This window comes from Piliocolobus tephrosceles, chromosome 1 (genome assembly GCF_002776525.5).
Source record: "Piliocolobus tephrosceles isolate RC106 chromosome 1, ASM277652v3, whole genome shotgun sequence".
Lineage (NCBI taxonomy): Eukaryota > Metazoa > Chordata > Mammalia > Primates > Cercopithecidae > Piliocolobus > Piliocolobus tephrosceles.
In genome coordinates, this window is record NC_045434.1 from 190,501,167 (window position 1) to 190,506,260 (window position 5,094).

The 5,094-nt window shown below is 50.1% G+C and overlaps 1 long non-coding RNA gene across 1 annotated transcript; it reads left to right on the top strand.

The window, feature by feature from the left end:
- Positions 1–1,144: 1,144 nt before the first annotated feature.
- Positions 1,145–5,034, top strand: LOC116418501. The gene is made up of 2 exons (XR_004228555.1): positions 1,145–1,490; positions 4,520–5,034. It is a non-coding gene; the product is annotated as an uncharacterized LOC116418501 (long non-coding RNA).
- Positions 5,035–5,094: the final 60 nt, after the last annotated feature.

Consider the following 5,094-nt stretch of genomic DNA (forward strand, 5'->3'; position numbering starts at 1 on the left):
TCAAAAAAAAAAAAAAAAAGGTTATATGAATGTGATCTCTTTCTCAAAATACCTTGTTGTATTATACTCACCCTTCTTGTGACGATGTGAGATGCTTAGATGCCATGTGATGAGATGTGGTGAATGACATAGGCCTTGTAATGCAGCCTTAGGCTCCTATTGACCTTGAACACTGCAGTAATGCCACAGTCGCTCTGATAACCAAGACAGCTAGGTACTAAGTAACTAATGGACAGGGAGTGTGTGCAGCATGGATATGCTGGACAAAGGGATGACTCCCATCCAGCGGGACACAGCAAGGCGACTCGAGATTTCATCACAACATTCAGAAGGGCTTACAATTTAAAACTTATGAATTGTTTATTTCTGAAATTTTCCATTTAATATTTTCAAGCCACAGTTGACCATGGGTAACTGAAACCTCAGAAAGTGAAACCATGGATGGGGTCGACTAATGTCCTTCGGTATGGTGGGAGTGTCGAGTATGAAATGGGAGTACAGATGAGGCTACAGATGAGCCTAGACTTTATCCTCAAGGTGGTGGGCAGCCACTGAAGGCTTTTAAACATATCTGAGAAGTCTCTGTTAGATTTTCTGGCAGGAGGTCACTGGTGACTTTGACCAGAGCAGTTTCTGGGAGGTAGGAGCAGATTCAGAATTCCGAGAGAATTGTGTTTTTCTTGTCAGACTGGGGCTCCCTAGGGAGTGCTATGTTGCTCCCATCAGACTGTGGTACATCAAGGGCGTTGTGATACTTCCAGCAAATTGGTGGTTTCCCAGCACATTCTGTATTTCCCCAGAGGGCTATGTGACCCCTTCCCAGGTGCTTTCTCAAAGGGTCTTGAGTCTCTCCCATCAGACTGAGGAATCCTCAATGCTAAGAAACCATTTTAGGCCAGACACGGTGGCTCACGCCTGTAATCCCAGCACTTTGGGAGGCTGAGGTGGGCGGATCACAAGGTCAGGAGTTCAAGACCATTCTGGCCAACATGGTGAAACCTAAAAATGCAAAAACTAGCTAGGCGTGGTGGCGTGCACCTGTAGTCCCAGCTACTTGGGACGGTAAGGCAGAAGAATTGCTTAAACCCAGGAGGCGGAGGTTGCAGTGAGCTGAGATTGCACCACTGCACTCCAGCCTGGAGACAGAGTGAGACTCCGTCTCAAAAAAAAAAAGAAACTATTTCATGGACAGAATGAGACCCTGTCTCAAAGATTAGGAGCTCCTCTGTGGGTTGTATGTGCTGTGAGACTGGAATCCCTAAGGGGCTCTATGTCCCTTTTATCAGATAGGCTCTTTATAGGATTCTGTGTCTCCCTCATTGGTCTTGAGCACTTGCCAAGCTCTCCCCTGCAGGAGAGCTTCGTGCGCCTGGTGGAGGCCTGTGGGGACTCGGAGCAGAGCATGGACAATGCTGAGTCTGCTGGACGGCTGCTGCTGGCTGTAACATGTAAAGGAGGCACTGAGCACTGCCTGCCCAGGGCATAGAGAGGTAAGGCCCCCTTGACACAGAGAATAGGGTGGGATGGGCAGGGCTCTCAACCCCTGAATGCAAAACTGTGATTCAGTAAGCAAATATAGCCTAGAACTGGGTCCATTCTATTCCTGGCCTGTTACATGGGGCTGAAGGCACAGACAGCACCTTGCTTGTGACTTCACTGGCCCAACTCATCCTGAATTCCAGGAACTGGTGGAGTGGGAGTGGATCCAGGAAAGTAAGCGACCACGCAACCCCAGCCTTACCCTCCATCCAGAAACCTTGCTTCCTCGTGCCCATTGCTCTGCCCACTCCCCAGGCCGGCCACCCCTTCCAACTGTGCTGTGCCCACTCAGCCTTCTCCCATGCCCACCCCAAGCATGAGGCACCCACCTTTCTCTCCTTCCTGGACTGTGTGGCAGCTGGGCCGCCAGTTCCCACTGTCATTGGACTGTTGGTGCTATTTGGGCACACCTATGCCTCCCCTTTTGGCACCTTCCTCTGCAACAGCGAAAAGGAGAGGTGAGCTGAGCAGGTGTTGAGGTGGGTTAGGGGCAGGCACAGGAAGGGGTTGGGTAACTGTGCCATCAGCACTTTCCTTCCTTTTTTTTTTTGAGATGAAGTCTCGCTCTGTCGCCTGGTCTGGAGTGCAGTGGCACGATCTGGGCTCACTGCAACTTTTGCCTCCCTGGTTCAAGCTATTCTCCAGCCTCAGACCCCTGGGTGGCTGGGATTACAGGCGTGCGCCACCACATCTGGCTAATTTTTATACTTTTAGTAAAGATGGAGTTTCACCATATTGGCCAGTCTGATCTCAAACTCCAGACCTCAGGTGATCCACACACCTCGGCCTCCCAAAGTGGTGGGATTATAGGCGTGAGCCACCGTGCCCGGCCAGCAGTTTACTTCCTTAGGAGCCATCTTTCCCAAATTCAAGTGAGTTTGTCTTTTAGGAAAACTGAGTGTTCTCCTTGCCCCTGTCTCCAAATCTCATACTTCCTCCTAACTTCTGCAAACCCACAGATAAATAAGTCTAAGGCCAACCATTTAGACATACCTACTCTGTCCATAGCCAATTGCAAATGAACCCCCGCCTTGAAAACAAGGATTACAGGGGAAATTTGCTGCAAAAATAGTTTCTGGGGCTCTCTACCACTTTGCCAGGTTGATTCTTTCAAAGCAATAGAACGGAGGTTGAAAGCAGAGTCTAATAATTTGGGCTCAAATTCCAGTTTCACCACTCACCTGCTGGGTGTTCATAGCAAACCTGTCTGAGTCTCAATCTCATCAGTAGCATGAAGCGGACAAAAGTAGCCATAATCTGGCCGGGTGCGGTGGCTCACGCCTGTAATCCCAGCACTTTGGGAGGCTGAGGCAGGTGGGTCACCTGAGGTCAGGATTTCGACACCAGCCTGGCCAACATGGTGAAACTCCGTCTCTACTGAAAATACAAAAACTTAGGCCGGGCACGGTGGCTCACACCTGTGATCCCTGCACTTTGGGAGGCTGAGGCGGGTGGATCACAAGGTCAGGAGATCGAGACCACCCTAGCTAACATGGTGAAACCCTGTCTCTACTAAAAATACAAAAAATTAGCCAGGCATGTTGGCACCTGCCTGAAGTCCCAGCTACTCAGGAGGCTGAGGCAGGAGAATCACTTGAACCTGGGAGTCAGAGGTTGCAGTGAGCCAAGATCGTGCCACTGCACTCCAGCCTGGACAACAGAGCAATATTCCATCTCAAAAAAAAAAAAAAAAAAAATTACCTGAGCGTGGTGGCACACGCCTGTAATCCCAGCTACTCAGGAAGCTGAGGCAGAATTGCTTGCACCTGGGAAGCAGAGGGTTCAGTGAGCCAAGATCATGCCACTGCATTCCAGCCTAGGCAACAGAGTGGGACTCCATTAAATAAATAAACAAATAAATAAAATAAGTGGTATCTTTATTATTTGGTTGGCTTGTTGCATACGTTTCCAATCAGCCCCAGATGCCAGCTGTCTTATGAGACTGAGATGCAGGGAGGGAGGGTTCACTTCTTTCCAGGGTGAAGACCAGATTTAATTATATTCTGTTGCTCAGTCTTCCTCCATACCCCATCCTGCTTCACTAACCCCACTAGTCTTGGATCATCTCTATTTACCTCCCTCTCCCCCATCCTTCATCTTTAGTCTTTTTTTTTTTTTTGAGACGGAGTCTCGCTCTGTCGTCCAGGCTGGAGTGCAGTGGCCGGATCTCAGCTCACTGCAAGCTCCGCCCCCCGGGTTTACGCCATTCTCCTGCCTCAGCCTCCCGAGTAGCTGGGACTACAGGCGCCCGCTACCTCGCCCGGCTATTTTGTATTTTTTAGTAGAGACGGGGTTTCACAGTGTTAGCCAGGATGGTCTCGATCTCCTGACCTCGTGATCCGCCTGTCTCGGCCTCCCAAAGTGCTGGGATTACAGGCTTGAGCCACCACACCTGGCCCATCTTTAGTCTTTCTCCTAAAATTGTCTGAGTTTGGTCCTCCCTTGCCAGAAGGCCCTCCCCATCTTCATCCACACTGTCTTCATCCACACTGGTCTCTTCCATCTGGATTCTCCAGCAGCTGCCTCGCTCTTCTCTGCATCTTCATTGTTATCAGTTTTCAGTTTTCTTTCAAAAGCTCCTGGGTCCAGGCCTATCAATATTCACAGTGGGCCTTTCCCGCCTTCTTTCTTTGGCTCCTGCTGTTCTCCCCAAGTGTTGGCTGTTGCTTTGCACAGTGGGTACGCTAGGTCTGTTGAGACTCAGCTCAAACATCACATTCTTAATTAGCCTTCTCTGACACTGAGGCAAAACTAAATTGGTTTCTCCCTTTAAATAGAACTCCTTAAGAAGTAGGACTTTGTCTTGTTCCTCTTTTATTCCAGTGCCCAGTACAAGATCTGACTGGCAATGTTTGCAAGAAAAAGGAGAAAAGGAGAGGTTATCACTGCTCCAAAGTGTCACCCTACTAACCGGGGCTGCCCACCCAGACTCCCAGAGGGCATACCTGGGGCTGGAAACTTACTCCCTGCCTTTCTGCAGATGCCCGTGTGAAGTGAGGATTCGGACGCACTCCCTGTGGTCTTGGTTCAACCAGCCGAAAGAGCAACAAAGACTCCGGAACCCACTCTACATCCTCAATCCCTTGGCCATCTGTGGAGCCCCAGAGCCTGCGGCTGGGCAAGGTGAGCCCCACACCTTCTCCATGGGGGATTATCCCTCCGCTCAGCGTCCTGACCTGTCTTCCTCCTCCTTGGGCCTGTTTCTTCGCTGGACCCACTCACCTGAGCCTGCAGAAGCCGCATGGGGGAAAAGTGTGGCAAATAGTGACAGGAAGGGATAAGACAGAAGCCTCCCAGCCAACTACTTCAGCCCCCAGCCTAAGCACTGGCTCCTTGGACAGCAACTGAGATGTTCCTGAAACCTCTGCAGGCCCCTTAGGACCTTTACACCTTGGAAGAGGATGCCTGCAACCCAGGATGGCCAAAAGTACGGACAGTCTTAAGTTTGAGGTGTCCAAAGTATAGGGAGGTCTAAATAATAAAAGTCTCCATGATTGGCATCCCCTTGCTGGGGTGTCAGTGAAAAGGAAAGATGATAAAACAGACCCCATAAAA